The sequence below is a fragment of the Leiobunum rupestre genome, chromosome 2 (assembly GCF_980474605.1).
Source record: "Leiobunum rupestre chromosome 2, qqLeiRupe1.1.hap1, whole genome shotgun sequence".
NCBI lineage: Eukaryota > Metazoa > Arthropoda > Arachnida > Opiliones > Sclerosomatidae > Leiobunum > Leiobunum rupestre.
Window position 1 is genome coordinate 27,395,735 of NC_143385.1, and position 25,194 is coordinate 27,420,928.

General features: G+C 34.5%; 1 long non-coding RNA gene across 2 annotated transcripts in view; it reads right to left on the bottom strand.

The window, feature by feature from the left end:
• Nucleotides 1–14,392, bottom strand: part of LOC149957240 (uncharacterized) — a 33,067-nt gene extending 18,675 nt beyond the window's left edge. The window contains exons 1-2 of one of the 2 annotated variants that reach the window (XR_016478194.1): nt 14,338–14,392; nt 14,211–14,284 (exon numbers count right to left, since the gene is read on the bottom strand). This is a non-coding gene — a long non-coding RNA (uncharacterized LOC149957240). Of the gene's footprint in view, nt 1–14,210; nt 14,294–14,337 lie in introns of those variants that run through there. The other variant, XR_016478193.1, reaches the window with a different exon arrangement.
• Between the last annotated feature and the right edge of the window lie 10,802 nt (nt 14,393–25,194).

Sequence of the window (25,194 nt, forward strand, 5' to 3'; positions counted from 1 at the left end):
AATTCCAACCCGACATCTCGTTTTGTACCGAAGAGGAAAAATACCTTCTACGAATTGATGTAATTATAAATATTTTTAATTATACACTTAAAATATTTTTAACATTGTGTTTTTATATTTTTCAGCCTTCAAATTATTTATACAACCTTCTTTAATTCTTTATTATTTATTAATTTAATTTGTTAGCTTTTAGTTTTATTGGTAGTGTTTCATATGTTGTTAAGTGTTTAAAAATATATTGAAATATCATAGTTATTAAATATTATAATAACTAATTGTGTTTTTTTGATTACTTAAACTAGCATTGTTTTTAAAATAATAAAATATTTTGCGAAAAAAAAATAGTTATTTAAAATATTTTGGGTGGGGCCAAAACCGCCAAGGATATAAAGCGAAGGTCGCGAATTCGTTTCCCCATCTCGCAAATAACTAATTAGCATTTTAAACGGCGAAAAAACGAAAAAACGAAAAAAGTGACACCAAAAGTTAATAAGTGGAAGTATTTGGTGGGGTTACATATTACCACCGATATCTCGGGCCGACCTTGTCCGATCGTGACCAAACTTGTTGGGAGTATAGACCGAGGATTAGAAGTTGTGGACAGTGTTCGAGCGTCGAGGTCAAAGATCATCTTCAAGGTGAAATTTGAGATTTAAATTAAAATATTTTTTTAATTTTTTCCAAGGACAAAAATTTTTGTTTTTGAAAATATTTTGGGGGTGGGGTTTTGTTTTGGTGGCCATCTTGGTGGCCATCTTGGAAATAAAAGCGTTAAGTTTTAGTTACCTTGTTTAAAAAAATATATTGAAAATATTAGTTATTAAATATTATAATAACTAATTGTGTTTTTTTGATTACTTAAACTAGCATTGTTTTAAAATAATAAAATATTTGCGAAAAATGAAAACTTATTTATATTAGTTTAGTTGATTAAAGTATTTTGGGTGAGGCCAAAACCGCCAAGGATATAAAGCGAAGGTCGCGAATTAGTTTCCCCATCTCGCAAATAACTAATTAGCATTTTAAACCGCTAAAAAACGAAAAAACGAAAAAAATGACACCAAAAGTAAATTAACATCAGTATTTGGTGGGGTCACATATTACCGCCGATATCTCGGGCCGACCTTGTCCGATCGTGACCAAACTTGTTGGGAGTATAGACCGAGGCTTAGTGGTTGTGTACAGGTGTCAGGCGTCGAGGTCAAAGATCATCTTCAAGGTGAAATTTGAGATTGAAAATTAAAATATTATTTTCAATTTTTCCAAGGACAAAAATGTTTGTTTTTGAAAATATTTTGGGGGGTGTTTTGGCGGCCATCTTGGCGGCCATCTTGGAAAAAAGTGTTAAGTTTTAGTTTCCTACTACGACCTTGTCCGATCGTGACCAAACTTGTTGGGAGTATAGACCGAGGCTTAGTGGTTGTGGACAGTGTTCGAGCGTCGAGGTCAAAGATCATCTTCAAGGTGAAATTTGAGATTTAAATTAAAAATATTTTGTTGACTTTTTCCAAGGACAAAAATTTTTTGTTTTTGAAAATATTTTTAGGATGGGGGGTTGTTTTGGTGGCCATCTTGGCGGCCATCTTGGAAATAAAAGCGCTAAGTTTTAGTTTCCTACTACGAGGTCAAAGATCATCTTCAAGGTAAAATTTGAGATTGAAAACAAAAATATGTTTTTCGATTTTTCCAAGGACAAAAATTTTTGTTTTTGGAAAATATTTTGGGGGGGGGGTGGTTGTTTTGGTGGCCATCTTGGCGGCCATCTTGGAAAAAAGTGTTAAGTTTTAGTTTCCTACTACTAGCGGGTCGGCGAGGTGAAGTTCTAGTTTACAAGAACCGTGGACGTCACTACGAAAAACTATTAAACTTGCAGAATTCCGGCGAAGTTTACGACGTCGCGACAACGATTCAAACCGTATTAAATATTTACGCAGGACTTTAAAAACACCATGGCCCTCGATCTTAGCACCCGTTTCAACCCTAAAAATTTTTACTCAAAAGATAAAATCATTGCCAGTTCTTCTCGAAAGTACAGGTGTAAATCTATGCTATTCGAGTGTAATTTTAAAAATTTAGACCAATTAAACCACGCGGATATCAGTAACCAACTGACCCGTATTTTCCAATCAATATTAGATAGAATTACGGCCGATAATTTAGGCTACACGCGCGTCAGGGTGGTGGTAATTTCCGATGAGCTGCAAGATCCGATAAATTTCCAATTAATGAATATCAATGAGTTGACAGCTGAGAGAATTTTAACGGGGATTGAAAAGGTAGCCCAGTCCGTAAAAACCATTTATCTAGAGTCACCCCTCCGATTTGACCTAATATTTCTTCAAGATACCCCTATGAGAGGTCCCTATCGCAGCGTTAGAACAAGACGTTATGAATGTTTAGATCAGTATATTAGCCAAGGTAACACATTTATCCCCATTAGAAATACGGACAATATATGTTTTACGAGAGCCCTGGCGGTGGGAAGAGTTTTGGCCGACTATCAGCATTTAAAAAGTTTAGAACAGGGTGCTAGTTTTAATCAAAACGATTTAAAGACAATTAGAAACGGGCAAAAGCCCGAACAAGAAATTGAAGCTAAAAAATTACACGCCCTAGCGGGGGTTCCCGAAGGCCCCGTAGAAATAATTGATATTAACCGATTCCAAAATATATTACCCGACTACCAAATTATATTAATCTCGGCGGACGATAATTTCGATAAAGTGTTTATTGGTCCCTTCAAAGAAAAACAAATTTTCCTCTTAAAAATTAAAGACCACACCCACGTCGTACGATCTTATTCGGCCATTTTTGGGGCAAAATATTATTGTAAATATTGTCTTACCCTCTTACATAGTATGAAACAGAAAAAAGTCATGACTGCGGACCCAATCTTAAATGCCGCCGTTGTCACGGTCCGGAATTCCACCCCAGTTTAGAACAGGCTACCCGTTGTAATGACTGTAATCGGTATTTTGCCGGTCCAAATTGTTTCTCCCAACACGTAGAACTAGGGACCTGCCAGGTTTTAAAACGGTGCTTGAATTGCGGGAAAGACTATGAAGGTAATCATAATTGCGACAACAAATTGCGCTTTTTGCAAAATTGAGCATCCCAAAAACGAGTGTCACGTCCGCCCATTAGAAATAAAATCAATTGAGAAACGACTATGCTATTTTGATTTTGAAACAATAACGACTGACACTGCAATTAGACCAATTTTAATCATTTCCGCGATGCAAGAAGCGCCATTTTCGACCAATTATGATTACCGGAAATTTCAAGGCTTTGATTGCGTTCAAAATTTCCTAGATTATTTATTAGCATGCCAGGTGACAGTTAATGGTCGGAAAAGAGATACGGTTACGAGGCCGGTCTTTGAAAACGTCATATTAATTAGCCATTTCGGGAGTGGTTTCGATACGTTGCTTATTCTTAACGGTCTATTAAAACGAAAGATTAAACCCGAGATAATTTATACCGATTCCAAAGCCCTGGGTATGTTTCTCGCCCAATTTAAAATAGCCTTTATCGATAGTTTCATGTTCCTACCTACAGCCCTTCGAAATTTCTCGAAAACTTTTAAGATTGTCCAAAAGAAAGGTTATTTTTGTTATTCATTCGCCACGGAAGACAATTTAGATTACATCGGCGCCCTCCCCGAGAAAGAATATTTTGGTATCGACAAATTTACGGACGAGGAAATCGTAGAATTTAATCAATGGTACGATTCCCAACGTTACGTCGTTTTTGATCTAAATAAAGTTTTAACCGAATACGCGATCAATGACGTTAAACTTTTACAGAAAGGATTCGATAGTTTTAGAAATTTATATTTAAAAACAGTCGATTTTGATTTTTTAGGGTCAAACGCCATAACGTTGCCGGGAGCCGTCACAAATTTATTCTTTAGTAGATTTGTCGAACCAAACACTATCGCGATAGTTCCGGGGACGGGTTATAGGAAACGACATAGTGTCAAGGCCCTAAACTGGTTAGCTTATTTGGAAAAAAAAACTCAACGTGAAATTTCAAACGGCGCGATCGCTAGGTGTTGAACATGTCATTTATCCCTATCGCTTAGACGGTTATTGTTCCTCGCCCGAAATAATTGCCGAATTTTACGGCTGTCATTACCATAAATGCCCACTACACACTGACCACCAGGCTTACGATAAACAGTTAAAGGACTATAATTTAAATATTTATCTCAAAACCTTAGACCGCGAAATTTTTTTAAAAAAGGAAAGACCTAATGCACAGTTTATTAGTATATGGGAGCACGAGTATGATGAGTTAGTAGAAGACCCAGCAATTGCGAGTTTTTGCGATTCCCTACCCTTTACCAAACCGATAGGAGCGAGAGACGCCATTCGCGGGGGGAGGGTCGAAAACTTTGTAATTTACGCCGAAGCCACTCCCGATCGACCAATCAAAGTCGTGGATTTCAATAGCATGTACCCGTCCGTCCAGATGAGTTCCTATAAATATCCAAAATCGAGCCCCGAAATTATAACTTGTAACTTTAATTTTTCCGTTAACGCTTATTTTCGTCTGATTAAAGCTACGGTGCTGCCACCTACCGATTTAAACCTCCCTATTCTCTCAGCTAAAATAAATAGTAAAATTTATTATACTGTCTGCTACAAATGTGCAGCTGAACAATGTTTCGAATGTACCCATACTGATCGAGAGCGTAGCATAACCGACGTGTGGACGACAAAATTATGAACATTCACGAAGTACACCATTATCGAGAGACATTCGATAAAGATTGTCCGCTATTCGATGACTATATTCGGCTTTTTTATAAAATTAAGGTTCAAAATTCGTCGTATCCAAAAGACATAATTACATTAGAACAAAAACTTAATTATTTACGAGACTTTAATGAAATTGACGGGTTAGATTTAAATTTAGACGATATAACCGATAATCCCGCTTTAAAGGCTATTGGTAAACTTAGTCTAAACAGTCTGTGGGGCAAAAATTCCATTAATTTAAATCGAGGCCAATGCGTTTTTATTAATTCTTATAAGGAATTAGTCGAAATTTTGGCCGATAAAACCAAAGAATTAACGGATTTTAAACTACTAGACGATGATATAGCCTTAGTCACCACTCGTTTTAGGGAAGACTACGTTCCAACTTATCGGAAAGGGTCACCAACGATAGGCGCGTTTGTAGCTAGTTACGGCCGTATTAAATTATACAAATTAATGGCTCAAATTGGTCCTAATTTAAATTACGTCGATACTGACTCTGCTTTTCTTTATATGAGTAAAGACTTAAATATTCCGCTAGGGACTACCCTAGGTACATTGGCTGACCAGTATCCCAACAAAAATATAGAAGCCTTTGTTTCCTTGGGATGTAAAGCCTATTCAATTTTATTCGAATCTGGAAAGATTGTCACTAAACTTAAGGGCATTACATTGACTAAAAAAAATCAGTCAATTGTCAACTTTGAAGCTTTGAAGGACCTCGCTACACGCAACCAACTATTGAAATACAGCGTCGAAGTCCCATTTAACGTGAAACGTTTAAAAACGGGGCAGCTATTCCAAAAACCAGCTGAAAAACTCGTTGGGTTTACGTCTAACAAGCGAATTTTCAAGAGCGACGGTACCAGTATTCCCTTCGGCTACAAAAATGTCAGTTACACGGCTCAAGTTTAAATCGCCGACCACGTTCCTCATCAGTGGACCGAGTCGATGCGGAAAAACAGTATGGACTTTTCGGCTTTTAAAAATCGACACACGCTGTTCGAGAAACCTCCCGAGCGAATCATTTATAGTTATAATATTTGGTCGGAAAAATTCAATGAGCTTAAAAAAATTATATATGATATCGAGTTTCATCAGGGTTTATTAAGTGAGAAACCGGAAGAAATATTTGAAAGTTCTATAAATAACTTGCTCGTTCTCGACGATCTCTCTCAAAGTTGTTTAAATAACGCGTACGTTTCGGAATTATTTCGTGTTGGTAGTCACCACTTAAATTTAACTATATTATTCTTAACCCAAAATGTTTTTGGTCAAGGTCGAGCGGCTCGCGATATTAGCTTGAACTCATCGTATATTGTTCTATTTAAGAGTCCGCGTGATCCTAGTCAGATTAAATGTCTCAGTCGACAAGTATTTCCTAATAACCCAAATTTTCTAAGTACTGTGTACAATAATGTAACTGCTTCTCGACCCTATTCTAATATTGTTTTAGATTTAAATCAAGAAACACCAGGACATTTCAAAGTGCGAACAAATTGCTTATTTGAAGAGGGCCCAATGATAACGTTTCTAGAGTAATGGTGACGGGTTTAAAAATAATGTTTAAAAAAAAATTATTCTGTTAAATATATTCTATAAAAATATGTGAAAATGTTTTCATTGTATAAATTCTTTGTGTTTTTTGAATAAATTTGAATGTATTTATAAAATTGTTTCATTACGTAAGATGACTTGGCCACGAGCGATACGGGAACATAAACCTTATTTAACGCTCATTAAAAAAGCTTCCCCCAGTCAGCGCAAATTTTTAATTAAAAACGCTAGTCCCGAACAATTAAACTCTATTTCTAATATTTGTCTTAATATTACCCGGGAGGCGCTACCTGTAGGCGCAAATAGGAAAAAAATATTACAGCGTTATAAAGCGTGCATCAGAAAACTTGCTCGTAAAAATTTAACAGACTTAAACCGTCGAAAAATTCTAATATCTCAGCGAGGAGGATTCTGGGTTGCAATTCTCGGTTCATTAATAGACATTATTCAAAATCAAATGAAAAGTATCATAAATAAACCGATTAAAGTAGGGAGTGAGGAGGATACGTTACGAGAGTATTTAACTATGCTTCAAAGGTACTTTAAAATTAAAGAATTTCAAGGAGTCCCCGCCGTTCGTTTAGAGCCCCCACCGATGCCTCCTCCATCGAATACGTTAGCTCCTCTTCTCGCACCGGCGCAGATTATACGGCCCGTGGCCCCTCTTCTCGCACCGGCGCAGATGATACGACCCGTAGCTACACCAACAAATTCTCCGAGAAATGTCTCTCGCGGTTCCCCCGTTTCACCCAGTACTACGTTGATTTCTCCCGATCCGATTCCCGTTTATCTACACGCGGAACCGAGACCCCCTCTTCGACCTACTCCCCCAGTCCCGGCGTTTCTACCGGATCATTTGATAGCGGAGTCAACACCGAATATTCCCGAAGCCGTCCACGAAGCACTCCGCCGCGAGTTTGATCCTCTTTCAAGTAGTACACCACGCCGTTCCGAAAGTACCAGTAACATAAGGAACCTCTTCAATACGTCTGAAGGCGCGACTGGTACTACACGAGACAGCGACGCAACGTATAGGCCATCGGCTGAAAGCGTGGAGAATTTATCGGAGGCTGTGTCTCTACCATTTTCGGATAAAGATTTACAAACGAATGAAAAGCACGTGAAGAGGAGACTAAATGTTCGCAAACCTTATCCGACACCTAAAAACAGAAGCCGCGCATTAAGCCCTCTTAAAAAATGGAAAAATTGATACAATAAAAAATTTATTGATTACAATATTTATTTTCGTGATTCATTAAATGCAGACACATATTCCATAACGAGATTATGTCATTGATATATAGAGTATCATTATACATATCTAATATTTCTCTATAAGTATACCCCGAACATTTACATACGATATAAAATAAACAATGCGCACCGCATGTTTCCGAGTCAATCGATTGGATAATATTTTTATTATATACCCACTTTTAAGCTAAATGACCCAAGTTAAAATTGTACGTAACAGGTGAATTTCCAAACGAACAGAAAAATTCTCCCTTTCCCGATTCAATAAACACAGCGACCCAAATAGAACCTGGTTCCGTCGAATCGTCCGTATTTATAATAAAACAATACGTGTTCTGTTTCGGCGGTTTTTTGGGAATCGCGTCTTTGGAAAATGTACCAATATAAAATGGGCGCGTTCTATAATCACATTTCAAAAATTCATCAAGCTGATTAGTATTCATGATAGAATCTTTTGTAGTTCTTCGGGATAGAATGAACCCAAGATGACTTGTTTATTTTGATCTTGTATGACGTAAACAGGACGAGGTCTATTAATCACTCTCTTAAAAGTAAACACTTCCTTCGACCAGTATCCCTTGTAGACTTTAGTAAACGCTTTCGGGTCTTTTGTTAATCGAACACGTTCACCGACTTTGAATTTGGCTTTTTCGCTAATTGATTTTTGACCGTAAAGATTTTTCCAAACTAAATGCTCATTATCAACCGTTACTTCACACGGTTTGAACCCGGTCGACCTGTGTACACTGTTATTTTACGATCTAACAATTTTCGGTAAATCCTTAATGAAATTTGGTTTCTTAGTTTTAGTAATTAAACGATATATTTTGTTCTCGAGAGTTCTATTGGCGCGTTCTACGATTCCGCATTTTATGTCCCCGTAACTTACAAAATGTTTTATATCGTTCTTTTTTAAATAATCCTGTACGGTCTTATTAAGAAATTCCTTCCCTTGATCCGTATTAATTTTCATGGGTTTATTAACTTTGTGAATTTTTTTAGCGCCTGTAGAACGTCTTTCCCGCTCTTTGTTTTCAAAGGTAACGCGGATAAAAAGCGCGATAAAACGTCAATGTTAACTAAAATATAATTATAATCCGGTTTCAACTCGTCCAAAACTATTAAATCCATTTGATGAATTTCATTCAGTGACGTCACATATGTTGGTGTACGAGTAAATTTAAGCTTTCTGTCTCTATGCAACGTATAGGGGTCTTGCGTTAACAACCATTTTTTAATTTTGGTCTTTGGAATTAAGGGCAAACTTTTTTCTAATCGCTTGACACCGACTAATCCCCCTGGATTTTCAGTATCGTAATAGACTTTCTCTATGGTTTTATTCATGGCCGCGCGCTTTGATCTTTTAACTTGTAATAAAAATTAAACAAACCATATTCTTAAATTTATACCATTTATTAAAACAAAAATTCTGTAATAATTTCATTTACATCGTGAACCATTGCATGAAATAAATTATGTATGTTTAAAGAACAATGTGGGTAGTTTTCGTTAAAATTATTTAGAGTCTTTTGATAATTGACCAGAGGAAGAGCTCTTGTCACATTAGCCTCAAGCCTTTCAGACCAATGCGAAGCTACGGGAAGGCAAGTAATGTCATGAGCCAATTGAAAGTGGCAAGCTGTATTTTCACAGGATCCCGTTAACGACATTAGAATCTCGGTTAATTCGTCTATAATACATTTCTTCATACACTGGTAATAGTTTTTTATCTCCTGAATTTCCGTATTAAGACTTAAACGAATAATTTTTAACCGCTCCCAGCTTGTTTTACACATTGCAAAACCGTTTGAAGTCGAGTACAAGACATTTTACTTGTCATTAGCTCCGCGGACGTGCGAACGCAAATCAATAAATTTACCTCTTTGACATATAAATCCTTCGAGTTTTACGGGAGGATAACGATCAGGACCCACCGAGAGGGACAAATCGGTCACGTTTAAATGTTCAAATTGTAAACCCTTACTATTCAATGACCCGATAAACGCATCTTCCTTGACAAAAACCACAATAGCTCGTTTCGGTAATCTACCTAAAATGATGTTATCGCGGTTTATACTCGTTAGGCCTCTCGCTACGCTAAAATTTTTAACAATCGTTTGCGTTAAGGGATAGATAGCTGGAATATCTGATTCTAGCATTTTTGCATGCGCCAATACGATTGAAGGATTAACTTTAACTTTTGTCACGTACAAGTACGCTTGGTCTATAACTAATTTATAATCCTTGCCAGCTTCCATAGACATGACGGTAGTTAGGCGCGGGCTTCTAACTAAACGAAATCGTACCGGAACTTGGTTTCACATAAACTTGTTAATTTTACACACATCAACAGACAAAGTCCCCATTATTTCAAAGGATTGCGATTCTTTTGATCTTGAGCCTCGCTTCAGGGCCCCGTTGGACTCTGACTTGAACGTATCTAACCACATTTCCGTTGGTTTGGTCGTGGAGTCCATATAAAAGAGGCTATTTTGGAGTTGCGAATTTTTTGCATCTTCTCCATAGTTGACTAATTTTTCAATGTACGAACTGTAAGCGTAGCAGTTGTTCGCGGACTGGGTAGAAGTATCCCCGAGATAACAATCGCATTGACTAAAAAGCGACCCTATTAGATTATTCGTTGGTGCCACTTTTGTTTCAACGGCGGGGACATTCGATCCATCGTTATGTAAAAGTCTCAGTTTCAATTTTAACATAGTTTTTGATAAATCCATATATAAATCTTCCGACGCGGGAATAAAAAATTCCAGAGGGCCATTGTCCGATAAATTGTTTGTTGGTAAATATCTTATTTCCGTTGTGGTAATTACATTAGTATTGACCAATGGGCGTTGAAAAATATCCAGCTGACTTAGCATTCCCTCGTAAACCGCCATTATTATCCTAAAAAGTCAAGTTTGGTTCTTTTTGTAACTCTCCGTTTGGACACTTTTTTTCGTTTCCTAATGGGGCCCGTTCGTCGTTTACGGCAGCCGCTGCCAGACTGATTTCTCGTTAATCGATCAGCCGCTTTATGTAATAAATTGCTACCGGCGATTCTTAAATTGTTCTTTAACGTTTCTTTAGGGTCATGTCCTTGTTTTAAATCTTGCCACCATCTCTTGCCTACTCCAAAAGCCTCATTGGTCACGGGTTTGATAATGGGTGTTATATATTTTATCAGCTTTTTAAAAATTCCGCTACCGCCTCTTTCCCGTTGATAAACAGATCTGGCAAAAAATGGTCCTCCACCATATTGTTCGCGGTAATATTTGAAATAACTTTCACTGTCGGCCATTTCGTCTCAAATGAAGTCTAACGACACTTTTACCATTTATAAAGGCTATTGTTTCGCCAAAATCCGTTTTCATGTCAATGTCAACTATTTCTGTATTATTTGTTCTCAAAGGATAGTAATCAATTTTGTCAAAAATAATAGATTTTTCAAACGGTTTATCATTTCCAGCTAGCGGTATTATTTTCATCAAAGGAGCAAACGTATCGCCTACATATTGAGGGTATATTAAATTTGAATATATATATAGTGTTCTGGCTCCCATTGATAAATCAGCAGCGTAGAGACTATCTGTATTAGCCAAGAGTTCACTAAAGCGCGTAAAGCCTAACATTTCACCGAGACCTTTCTCAGATGAATGAAATATAATTGCAAACCCCGCCGCGGCTCCAATGTGATCGGATCCATTATGGTTAATGGTTTATTTAAATTTATCCCTTATTTCCTCATCCAAGTTTAACATCATTGCGTCTAAAATGTCTTGGACACTCGAGTAAGCACCAGTCGGTATTTGATAATCAATTCGAGTTTCGACTCTAAACGCGGCGTCTTGTACATTATCACTTCTAATTTCAATGTAATTAAAGTTATTTAACGACAAGGACTTTATATAACCAGCAAAAGGTTTCGTACAAAAATATGACCCAATATGAAATCCGTCTTTCCGATATGGATTTATGTTAGGTTCAAAATCGAGAAGCTCTTTAATTGGTCCATTGGGAATTCTAATATGGTAGTTATTGGTGGTTATCAAATTCCAACAGAGCCCGTTTGGTTTCGCGTGGAGTTCAATTTTAATTTCATTATCAAGCCCGAATTCTTTTAAACTTTCATTAAGCGCTGCAATAAGTTTTCGCACGACACTATATCGAAGGATATTTCCATTCTGGTCTTTCTCCGCTTCAATTTTACCCACTTTCACTGATATTTTAAAGTATGTAAACGGTTGCACGTTTTTAACGGTTGTCGTGGAAACTGCTAAAAATGACCGGTTTTTTTCTGTAATATTTTCCCATGTTGGCGGTAATATAATTTCGCTAATTCCAACTTCAAAATTTGAAGGTACATTTAATGGTCGTCCTAAATTTACTTTATAAGTAGACGCTGTATTTTCCGGGTATACATCGCTCGAAGCGTTACTCGGTAATGTTAAAAATAGATCGTCCATTGCAAAAATAATATGGCCACTAGCCTGAACCACCACGTAAACTTTAATTAGATACGATATTAACAACTGGTTATATACTATGACATTCCTTTCTAATTTATAGGGCTATTCACCTCTAGTTATCGATAACCTGATTCAGATTTCCAGTTTTTCCTGGATTTACTGATATAAAAGGACGGGATTTTTTCCATGTATTCTCACAAATCGTTAATGTTTCTGATGAAAAATCAACAATCTACTAGTAGCTGGGATCCCTCTCGACATGGTAATATACTTATAATAGCATTCAAATTATTTTAAAATATTCCACCAAAAATGTGTGTAAAGCTAGTCTTAAAACAACTTAATGTTTCCCCGACATACGTTCTAAAACGCCTCACTTGGTGGCGCTGGAGAAACTTTTTGACGGGGCCTCGTACCCAGTTTAACCCCCCCGACCTCCCATAAATCTTTCTATCATACACCTTATTTAAATTGAATAATACAATATATATATATATATACAGGGTCTTTTTTTTTTGCTCGGAAAAGTGTTTTTTTTCAAAAACTATTTATAGTACCGATTTCAAATTTGGAAGGTCAATTCTCTATACCGGGGGACATCAGTTTGAGAAATTTGAGCGTTTTCGGTAATGTTTTTCACCAATTTTGAAAAATTATTTTTCGACCACTAGGTGCGAGATAAAAAATTTCTATTATAAAGTTGTAGGCCGTCATCGAAAACCCTTAAAAATGGTTCACTCGACGAAAAACAATTTATTTATCAGTGAAAATTCGAGCTTGAAAAATTTACAAGTTGGTGAAGCCAAATTACGATTGTTTGAAACCGGATTTAGACTTCGAGAACAATGTACTCGCGTACTTTGTGGCATATCCTCGTCACAGTTGCGCTAACGCCGCTGCTGATTTGGGTTGTTCTGCAAATCGTGTGTGGAAAATTCTTCGTAAGAATCGCTATCACCCATACAGAGCTACGCTCCACCAAGGACTAATTGACAGAGACCATCAAAGACGTTATGAATTTAGCAACTGGTTACTAAATGCTGTCCAAGAAGATAGACAATTTTTGCGCCATGTTTTGTTCTCCGACGAAGCGTCATTTTCTAGAGATGGGCCCTTTAATCATCAAAACAGCCATCTTTGGTCTGACATCAACCCACATTGGGGTTTTGAATATCATCACCAGGTTCAATTTGAACGGGTCAATGTTTGGGTTGGACTTGTTGGAAACCGTTTGATTGGTCCCTTTTTCCTGCCGACGAACCTCAACGGCCAAAGGTATTTACATTTTCTACAGAACGAACTGAGTGACGCAATCGACGACCTTCCATTGGCTGAAAGACGTCAGTTGTGGTTTCAGCAAGATGGCGCCCCTCCGCATTTTTCCCGGCAAGTAACTGAGCACCTCAACAACGAGCTTCCTGAAAGGTGGATAGGGAGAAATGGTCCAGTGCATTGGCCAGCAAGGTCACCTGACCTAACACCGCTGGATTAATTTATCTGGGGATTCGTTAAAGCAAAGGTATACGCCACGCCCATTGAAACTAGGGAGGAACTCATTAGACGAATAATCAGTGCTTGCCGAGACGTCACACCAGAAATGGTAGAGAAAGCGTTTGAGAACTTAATTGTCCGCGCACAAACCTGTTTTGCAGCCAATGGTGATATTATTGAAAATGTTTTGTAAGAATTTATGTGAATAAAATATCTGCATTTAAAAACCAAACGTGTACATTTTTTCAAGTGTGAAAACTCTACTACGTTTGTATTAGACTTGTTCCCTTTTCAATTATCGTTTCAAACAATCGTAATTTGGCTTCACCAACTTGTAAATTTTTCAAGCTCGAATTTTCACTGATAAATAAATTGTTTTTCGTCGAGTGAACAATTTTTAAGGGTTTTCGATGACGGCCTACAACTTTATAATAGAAATTTTTTATCTCGCACCTAGTGGTCGAAAAATAATTTTTCAAAATTGGTGAAAAACATTACCGAAAACGCTCAAATTTCTCAAACTGATGTCCCCCGGCATAGAGAATTGACCTTCCAAATTTGAAATCGGTACTATAAATAGTTTTTGAAAAAAAACACTTTTCCGAGCAAAAAAAAAGACCCTGTATATTTATATATACGACCCAAAACAAAATACTAGTTCAAAATTATAGTTTTTTACCTTGTCAAATGACAATGATGAGTCCGTTACTGTTCGTTGAGCTTTACCAATGGCCGTTAGTAATGGCGTACATCCTAGAACGTTAAAATATTTTAAAAAATGTTCATTTATTAGCCTAAAAGTTTACCTGGAAAGTATGAGGCCAATATAATTCCTAGAAATCTAAAAAAAATGTTAAAAGTTACGCGGTTAGATACTTAGCACAATTTAGTTCCCATTAGCAATAACTAGAGTGCCCGAAATCCTATTTAAAACGTTCAAAACTCTAAACATTATCTTAACAATACTCCTGGCTTTTTTTTTGAGATACACACACATCGGTGTCGACCCGAGGCCTTAGACACCAGCACACGCACAATCACTGATTAATCAGGGCGAGATATGTGTAACGGCCACGCCAACGGGGGGATACGTGGGGACAGGGGTGGGGACACCCTTGGCGGAAGTATTCCGACCACCCGTTAGGGGATTGGTGGTCGTCCTCACACGGCCATCCACAAACTCTGCCTCCCGGACACCTGGGATTACAAGAGTGAGCCACTACTCCCGGCAATACTCCTGGCTTAACTTTCTTTTGGAGAATGGCTATTTCGACCGCGTTGCTTAAGATGCTGGGTGAAGATGCTGGGTGAAGAAAGTGGCGCCATCTAACTTAAATATTATATATAAAAAATATAGTAATTTATAAAGTGTTATTAACATTGGTATATAATAAACAAATTAGACTGATATTTATGTTATATATTTTAAAAAGTTTTTGTTCGAAAATATATTTTTATGGTAATCTTGCAACGTAATACATAGATGGCGCTAGTGGGCTTGGAAAGGAGAGATTTTCGCAATTTTTCGGGAGGCGAGTTGCTTAAAATTATCGGTTAGGTTAAATGTTATATTATATTAATTATAAAGTGTTATTAATATTGGTATATATTAAACAAATTAGACTGATATTTATTTTATATATTTTTAACAGCCCAAAATATATTTTTATAGTAGTGATTTAGTACAATAGATGGCGCTAGTGCACTTGGAAAGTAGGGATTTTCGTGGAGGCGCGGTAAATTCGAAATGTCAATTTAAAATGTTAAGTTATTTATCGTAAACTTTATTGTTATGCTTTATATAATAGGAATAATGGCCATCTGGTATAATGAATTCAATACGAGTTCTATGGGTGTCAAAGGAGTTTCAGCAACTAAATATTTGGACACTGATAATCCTGGACTATGGACATCTGAAGAAGTCTTAAATTTCGAATTAGAGGATGAAGGTCAAAAAGAGTTTCAGCAACTAAATATTTGGACACTGCTGATCCTGGACTCTGGACATCTGAAGAAGTCTTATATTTAGAGATATATGGTTCGGTGTTGGTCAAACCGAAAATGTTCAATAATTGTACATTAATACACCTTTTCAAAGAGTTTAACCACTTGTTAAACGACGCTTACAGTTTCCCGCGCTTTTTTAACCGAAACACATGTTAAATTCGCGCCAAAACTTCAGTTCAACCATATAGCTACCAGGTCAATTACCCCTAACGGTTAATTATAAAGGTACAAACATGTAATAGACCTATAGAGTACAAACTATACCCGTTTCCCCGCCAAAATCATGTCAAACATAAGTGTACATTAATAAACCTAAAGAGTTTAACCACTTGTTGATTTTTATACACGCGACGCTTACACTTTCCCGCCAAAAATTAATATTCAAACATATAATAAACAAGTATAACTACTTGTGATCCTAAACACATGTAACTATACTATCCATATAACAGGTCAATGACCCCTAACGGTAATCCACCTAGTTAAACAATACCACGCTTATTAATATTCACCCTTTTGACCTTGAACAGGTTGATTGACAGGTCGACTAACTAGGCTAAATAACACCTGTGCTCGTTACGCACGAGTGCACGCGTGACACGCGCCCGAGGGGGGATCGGCAACGCGATTCCCCGCTTCATTCCCCCCCGTCACGGCGCTGGGGACGCGGTAACCACGGCCCCGCTTGGCTAGGAAGGGGGTACATAACTACTGCCAACCTAATTTTAATGACTCGATACCATTCAAAAAGCAAGTTGTTAATTATATTTTTGTCATATGGCACTAATTAAATTAATAACATTTAAAGAAAGAATAAAAATTAACAACAATTACAGCAGTTGTCGATACTTAATCTAAGTTACTGAATGCTCACTGAAATTCTAAATGAAATTCGATCAGCCTTTCGAGGAGGAGTAAGACAGTTAAAATGTCGATCTTGAATTGAAGGTGATAACCGCTATTGTAACTGAAATCTCCTTTGAGTGTTTTCGGAAACTAAACCGTGATCCTGTGCATTGGCGGTGTATGTACACTCTATTAAATAAGTCTTCGGCCGTTGGAATTTGGCACTTATTTGCGATTATTTCAAAAACTATGAATAATAGCAAGTTAAAACCAATTTTATTTTTAATATTTTACTAATATCTTTCATACATATGTCTTGATTCACGTGTAGCATTTCCATATCCGCCGGAAACGCCAAATATCGTTTTTGACAACTTTTTAATAATGATGTTACGCCCCTGAAACCTGCATTATTGGATTCCCTCTAGTGATTAATGTTTTCCATAACTGTTAAGAGCGCCTCACATGCAATCTCATCAGTGGCGTTGATAGTAGTAGTGGACTAAATATGAACCATTTTTTCCAAGATGGCCGCCAAGATGGCCGCCAAAATGACCCCAAAATGTTTTCCAAAAACCAGTTTTTGACCTTGGAAAGTCGAAAAACACATTTTAATTTTAACCCTAAATTTGACCTTGAAGATTACCTTTGACCTCAACGCTTGACCCCTGCCCACAACCCCTAAGCCTCGGTCTATCACCCCAACAAGTTTGGACACGATCGGACAAGCTCGGACCGAGATATCGGCGGTAATATTTAACCCCCGACTACTTTTGACATCACTTTTTTTCGTTTTTTAACCATTTAAAATGCTAATTAGTTATTTGCGAGATAGGGAAACCAATTCGCGACCTTTGCTTTATAGCCTTGGCAACTTTTGGCCCCACCCAAAATATTTAAACAACTAATAAACGAGTCTAAACTTCAATTTATTTACTTTTTGGAGATAAATAAATAATACAATAACGACATAATAAACAATCAATACATATTTTAAAAACACAACAAATTACAATGGGGGCTGCTCAATATCCGCCCGAGATATAGCCAATTATGTTTATAATAAATAAATTAATTAGTATTTACTTTTGGAGATACAATGTTTTACATTTGCAATACAAAGGTATAATTTTACCCAAACAGGATAGTTTGTTGGTTTTCTAAAGTAACATAATCAAATAAAACATTTTTTTTTAAATATTAAATTAATTACATAATAAACAATCAAAAACAATCAATACACAATTAATAAATATGTTAAAACCTTATAATGGTCTTGATTGGTCGATATCCGCCAGAGATTTAGTCGCTAATATATTATAAAAAATTCAGTTTATTTACTTTTAAAGATTCAAGGTTTTTTGTTTTAGCGATTCAAATGAATAATTTTATCCACCTGCAATAAAACCGTATTACTTTATAAATATAAAGTAATTCTTACATTTTTTTAAGATACAATGGAAAAACGGTTTAATCTCCGCAATCAATAAAAATTCCAAAACAATTTATTTAAAATAAATAAAAAATAATTATCGTTCTTTTAAATTAAAAATAGCAAATTTTTTAATACCTTAACACGTAGATAGAATTTTCTCTGACTATACACAGTAAACGAACCGGTTTTTATTGGTGGCTAAATTAAAACAAAATTAAGTTTAACAATTTAAGTATTTTTAAATTAAATATGATTTACATTATTTGATATATAATTTTAACTTTCTGGTGAACTGTCGTTACCAGAAACACGCAAAGCCATCGTAGACGACGCGATCTATAAAATTCTGCCGGATTGCGAGCTATATCTTTAAATTCATAAATTAAAATTACCTCTAGGATAGAACTGGTTCAAGATTGTAACCATGTAAAACTGATTTGATATCCACCCCTTAATTATCGTCACGTGTAAACGTTATCAACTACAATTACAGCCTTGTAAAACTAGTTTGGATTTTTCAACGATTGACTGTCACACTTTCAAACGCAAAAATGTTTATTATCATCCGGCATCATTGATCCTACTCTATTTTTACTCACTTTCGCATCTCCGCGCCAGATTGAATTAATCAATAAATTATAAACGCCAGGAGACATTCCACAGAGCCCCGTTATAAAGAGAAAAAAAATGGTTGCTCTAATAAATGTTGTATATATTTGATGTGAATCAAAAAACTGATTTTTTACAAAATATTAAATTTTATTTTGTATTGCTCTGTTGTTTATGTAAATTTTCTCTATATAATACAAGAAATATTTATAAAAAAGATTTATTTCATTTTATACACAGTGTTTTTTAGATCGAGGATAAATACATACCGAGCTATATTCGGATTCTATACAATCTGTATCTCTCGAACGTCTTCTATTTCCTCTTACACCACATATTATACAAATTAATTGTTGAGGAAAGATTAATAATGCATCCGATGGAATTCTCATTGATAAACAATTGTCTGGTCTAAAAACAACAGGTCGGTAGTAAAATCGACATTGTTTATTTCAACAATAATATAGGAGTCCACCATAGGTTTCTAACAACTCAGTATATCCAAAACAATAAGGACAACAAATAAAACCATCTTTTTGTACTTTAACAGAACCTCTTTCCAACAAAATTTTGCAAAGTAATAATTAAAAAAATATAATTAAAGAATATTAAAATTACTAAATAACATACTTTTTATCTCCAAAATTGAAGAAAAACTGTATTTCTTAATATTCAACTCGCTCGTTTACACGGCGAATATATTTCTAATGATTAAAGGTTAAATTCGAGTTTTTATACAAATGCTGTATGTGTAGATATTAGTATTATCATAAATTTAAAACCCCTAAGATTTTAAGTTATATAAAAATAAGTCAAGGTAAAATCTTTTTTCATAATATAGTATATTTAAAATAACCTTTAGAAATAATTAAACAAATAATTATGTTTCAAAAATAATTTATATTTTGTAATTATTTTCAACCTTATTAAACGTTAATTATAATACAAATTTATCGTAAGTACATGTACTTTTTATATATTAAAAGCGGTGTTCGTATCGTTGGAATGTGCTTTCCCTCCTCAATACACAAAATTTAAACAAGTTATTTGTTGACCTTTTTTTCAACAGGTAGGGGGACCAATTGAGTTGTATAATATCACTGTAAAAATTTTATTGCGAGTAAATTTTTTTATTATATCACGGTTGAAATGGGAAAACGCAAGATGTCTCAAAAATCGCCCCCTTTAAAAGTTAAAAAAGTGAAGGTATTTATGGGGAAACCAGAATTTAAATGCGATTCACTCGTTGATAATTCGTGTTATTTTGACCCGCCATGTCGAAAACACGCGTTTAAAAGTATGGAGGGATTTACCTTTAAGGAAAAATTTTGGATTTGTCAAGATCTATTTCTAGACAGGATAATTGTTAAGCAACATTTAATGAACCATTTAACATGTAGTTTTTCGAATAAAACACTAACTAAGAAAAGAGTGTGTGATTGTTTAAATTCAAAACACCAGAAATACACACTCGAAGATGAACTATTAGACGAGCAAATTATTGATTATTTGAACGAGTTTAACGTAAAAAATCAAGAATGGTACGATGATTTAGTAATCGACGGTAAGATTCAACCTTCGAACTCAAATGTTGAACCAACTACTAACGAAGAAGAAAGTATAGATTCGAATATTCTTAACATGGCTGAAGAACCTTTGAATTCTTTAATGGAGTCTAACTTTGTATTTCCACCTGATTTGAAAATGACGAGCGATAATCAGCGGGAAGCACTGGTCTATTTTCAAGAATTTTGTAAAAATAATCAAATTTTAATTCCCAACAATGCGGAAACACCCATTGAAGTTTGACAAATCTTGAAAAAACTTGTAAAATTATTTAAAACATGTAAATAAATCTTTTTATATTGAATCCACTGTTATTATTTTCCTATGAAAGATTTCTTTCAAAACAAAATTCAATAACAATTTACTTTTGAAGATACAATTTTTTTATAATATGTATTTTGCCTTAGACAAAATTTGTAGTCGACCACAGAAAGTCTATATGTAACGGATACCATCCTAGTACAAACCACATAATTAGATTAAAATAAATAAAATTTTACTCGAATAAAATTATTTTTTTCGAAGAATTACAAAATAAATTATACAATTTGTAAAGATTTAAAAAAATAAATAAATTCCAAAAATCTGTACAAAATAAACCATCCAATGAAGATATTAGGAATATTAAAAAAATAATGGTTGTAAAAAACTAAAATATTATAACGATATAATTAAAAATATTTATAATTACATTATTTCGTAGAAGTTTTTCTTCTTAACTAAAAAATGAGGTATTATGTTTAAAATTTAGGCTAAAATTTGTTATAGTTAATTAGTATAATTATAAGAATATATTTTAAAATATAAACCTAAAAATTATTTAATTTTATACTCTTTCTCTAGTTCCTTTACATTAAATATCTATAAATCCTTTTATTAAAATTTATGCACAGTGTTTTGAGATCAAGGATGATTACATACCGAGCTTAATTCGTCTTCTACACAAGTTGTATTTTTTATATACTACATATCCTAATTTATTTATTTACTTATAACTGTTTTAACCAAAAATATCTTGCTATTAAATATTTAAAGACAAATTCTCAAGTTTTTTATTTATTTTGCGAGATAAATATCAATATATAAATTAGTAAAGATTTTAAATTAGAACGCTGAGAGTTAAAAATATTGATCAAATTTGTGTCAAGGCGCAGTTTTTCAATACTATCACATATTTAAAAAACATTTCTAGAAATGATTAATCAAGTAATTATGTCTCAAAATAATTAATTTCTTATAATTATAAATAATAGGTGTAACCTTCTAACTTAATATCAAACGTAAATTATAATACATCATTCTCGTAAATACATATCCTTTAAACATAATAAAAGACTGAATTCAAATTTAAAACAAAAATGAACTATACTTATTTTTTAAATTATAAACCTAACCTTGGATATATTATACATTAAGTATAGTAAAATGTGTATTATCTTTTTAGAAATGCGTATTCTTTTGTATAAAAATATGGCGTTGTCAGATTAAAAAAATTACGGTTAATAGTATTATACATACAGTCACATTCTGTATAAAAAGGTGAAATTTTCCATGGTAGGAAAGCACATTGACTGACAAATTTGTTTCGTTCCGGGGACGTAGTTCAAATAAGACAAGTGTTTGAACATTTTTCTTACATAAAAGTGAACTAGATTTTTAAAAAAATGGAAATAAAAGGACATCGCACTTCTTCTATGGGATTTGGCTTTCGACAAATTTTTTCAAATTGAAACATGTTGTTAAGCTTGATCAAAGGAGCAAAATTGTCCATTGCCATTTTTCCCTAGCTCCTATAGTTTGGCCAGTAGCAGCGGTCAAAAGTGGACAAAACTTAGCATAGTCTATTTGATAAAAGAAGTCACGGCCCATCGGTTAGCCCTCTACGTTCGCCCGTCGCTAGTCCGGGCTAACTATCAAAAGAGTTTTCTTGCCAAGATTTTTACACCTCTACTTCATTATTATTTCTTTTCTCGCAACTTATTATTCGATGAATTTTCGTACGTGGAATTATTTGATATTCAATATTTTATGAGCAATAATAAAATAAAATAAAACATAACATAAAAGAAATACTTAGGAAATCAGAATATATATGATTAACCGTTTCGTTGAATCCCACATTCAACACTCGCTGATAGGATAGAAACAGTCACTCCACAACAGATCAAACACTTATTTATCAATATAGTCACATAGTCAGTCATAGTCACGGCACGGCCCCCTGCACGTGCTCGCTCCGCGTGCGCTCTGCTCGCGACGATAGCGGCCCGGACAATCGCTCTAAAACCGCAACAGTGAAAGGGCGGGGTCGCCAGCGCTAAAACAGCGTCGCGGGAAAAATGTAGACTAAACTTTACACTGAAATGTTAGGGGAAAGATTACGAATTTTTGGTATTTCGTTACTTATTTATAAAATATAAAATTTAGAGATAAATTACTTATACCATATTTAAGTTAATTATTAATGAACAGTTTAAACGCGTTTCGAGATTTTTTGAAGCTAAATATTTCGCGGAATAATTTATTAAAAATCAGCCTTCAAGCAAAAGACGGCGCAATCACCGTTACTCGAAAGAAAAGTAAACAAACGAACACGTGGTTTTCAGAAGAAGTCATTTGCATAGGTATTTTTAGTCAGTAAGTAGGTATAATATTTACAATTCCATTTCTTATATAAATCATTAGGAGCTTTACAAACTAAGTAATTATATTTTTTAGATTTAAACAATGTAGAGTACAGTAAAGGATATAATCTAAGGAAGTTGTGTAAAAGCAAACTATAAGCTTTTTCTTTCTACTGATATTGAAAAGGTAGGTTGTGGTTCAATGGAATGTTTCTATAACTAAATATACCCGTATATGTGAATTTATAAGTGGTGGTTGTTTATTTACCAAATTTTATTTATTATAATTCTGATTAGTGTCATATTTAAAACATGGTTTCTAACGGTGGTCTGTCATTATTCATTAACTTGTTTTCAAAGATGCAATCTACGATGAACTAAGAGTCAAAATGCCTAATGATTTTCAAAACAGTCAGTTTATTAGTATAATATTAACAGTGTCATTGAAGAAAAACAAATTATACGCCCAAGGAATTAAACAAGAAATACGATGGGCTTGACTATATAAGAATTTACTTCGCTGTGTTTACTGTTATTAAATAAGCCATACGTATTATGTAATTGTAATAATTTTCATTTAAGTAGATAGCGTGTACCATTTAGCATAGGCCAAAAATTAATTGCATTTCAAATTATGTTAATACAAGTCGAATGGAATCGAAAGTTGATAGGATTTATGACTAAGCGCAAAATAAAGATTTTATGGAAATAAATTATTGAACAATTTTGGTTTAATTTTCATTTATTACAATTAGTTTCATAACACCTCCGACGTATCTTTTGAGAGTATTCTTGGATGGCAAAGATATGATGCTGTAACGTCTAGGGTAGTTGTAACCTTTTGGAGAAGAAATGTCCCATGTAACGCATTGCCTAACTTAAACTTCATTTAATGTAGGGCGTTTTTGTTGTAGTTGCAAACTAGATTTAACAAGAAAATAGCATCATCGTTTCCTTCGTCAGCGTCAGTCATTAGTCGTTGAACCTTCAACCAATAATTCAATGGAGTTTGTGAGAAAATATAAATTTTAGTACTTTACAGTTTTATTTATAAATTATTAAGTAAAAAATTTATATTTATAATTAATACTTGAACTAGGTTTAGATAAAATAACCAAAAAAATATGGTTATTTAACAAAACTCAAAGTTTAAACTACAATTAAAAAGTTTTCATACCTTGAAACCTCATTATAATGCAAAACCATTGGGAACAATAGTTAGGCTTAGTGATTAACTGATATCATTCAAAATATTGCAATAATTTAGAAAAACGAACTATTTCATTCGAAAACTTACCTTTTAAAGGTGAAATGGTGGAATTTTTCTATTAAAATTCGCAATAATTTTTCTATAACAGTTCAAAATAACTCGAACAATTTAAATCGACCGCCGTTAAAAAGCATTAAAAATCCGCTGAAATATTTAAATTTAGGGCGGGCCCGACATCGCCTCTAGCGGAGATTTCTCACTGTCGCGAAAATACATAGGATGAGAATTCTTTGTCCGGGCCGCTATCGTGGCGATCAGAGCGCACGCGGAGCGAGCACGTGCAGGGGGCCGTGGTCACGGTCACACGACAGTTAAAACTCAATATTTAATTATTTATTTACTGTGATCGTTCATCTTGCGATTAGAACGAAACCAAATCCGACGCTCTGTTTTGGTGGCACCCCTAATCTTAGTAAGAAAACTCTTTTGATAGTGAGCCCGGACTAGCGACGGGCGAACGTAGAGGGCTAACCTATGGGCCGTGACTTCTTTTATCAAATAGACTATGCTAAGTTTTGTCCACTTTTGACCGCTGCTACTGGCCAAACTATAGGAGCTAGGAAAAATGGCAATGGACAATTTTGCTCCTTTGATCAAGCTTAACAACATGTTTCAATTTGAAAAAAATCTGTCGAAAGCCAAATCCCATAGAAGAAGTGCGATGTTCTTTGTAAAAATATCAAAGAATGCTTTCGATCCAGTTCGCGCAACCAAATTTTCAGCAGGCTTAGATTTAAAATCTGCATATGATTATATATTGGTTTCTGGAGACAGGTTGTTAATAGAAACAGATTTAAAAATTTTACTTCCCGAAAACACCTATGGTCGTATTGGTAAAATTTTTCATAATGTTGTAAAAATTTAAGAATTCAGTTCTTAATTTACCATGTTTTAAAAGCTCCACGCAGTGGTTTGGCCCTTCATTACGGAATTGATGTTTTAGCCGGAGTTATTGACATAGACTATACTGGACCAATTGGTATTGTTTTAATCAATCATGGGAAAGTTGATTATAAAATTTTAAGAGGTGATAAAATAGCGCAATTGATTTGTGAGAGAATAACCTATCCATCGGTAGTACAGGTTGAAGTATGTTTAAGCAAGAGTTTACCTAAAGTTTTTTTTGTACATAATATACTATTTTGTTATTTAACAGAAATTTAAAGAAACGGAAAGAGGATGTCATGGATTTGGTTCTACCAACTAACCCAACTTAATGTTTGTTTATAATTTAATTTGTGTAACACAATTAAATAAATATTTAACCAACAGTTCAAAAATGTTATATTTTAATTTTGATATACAC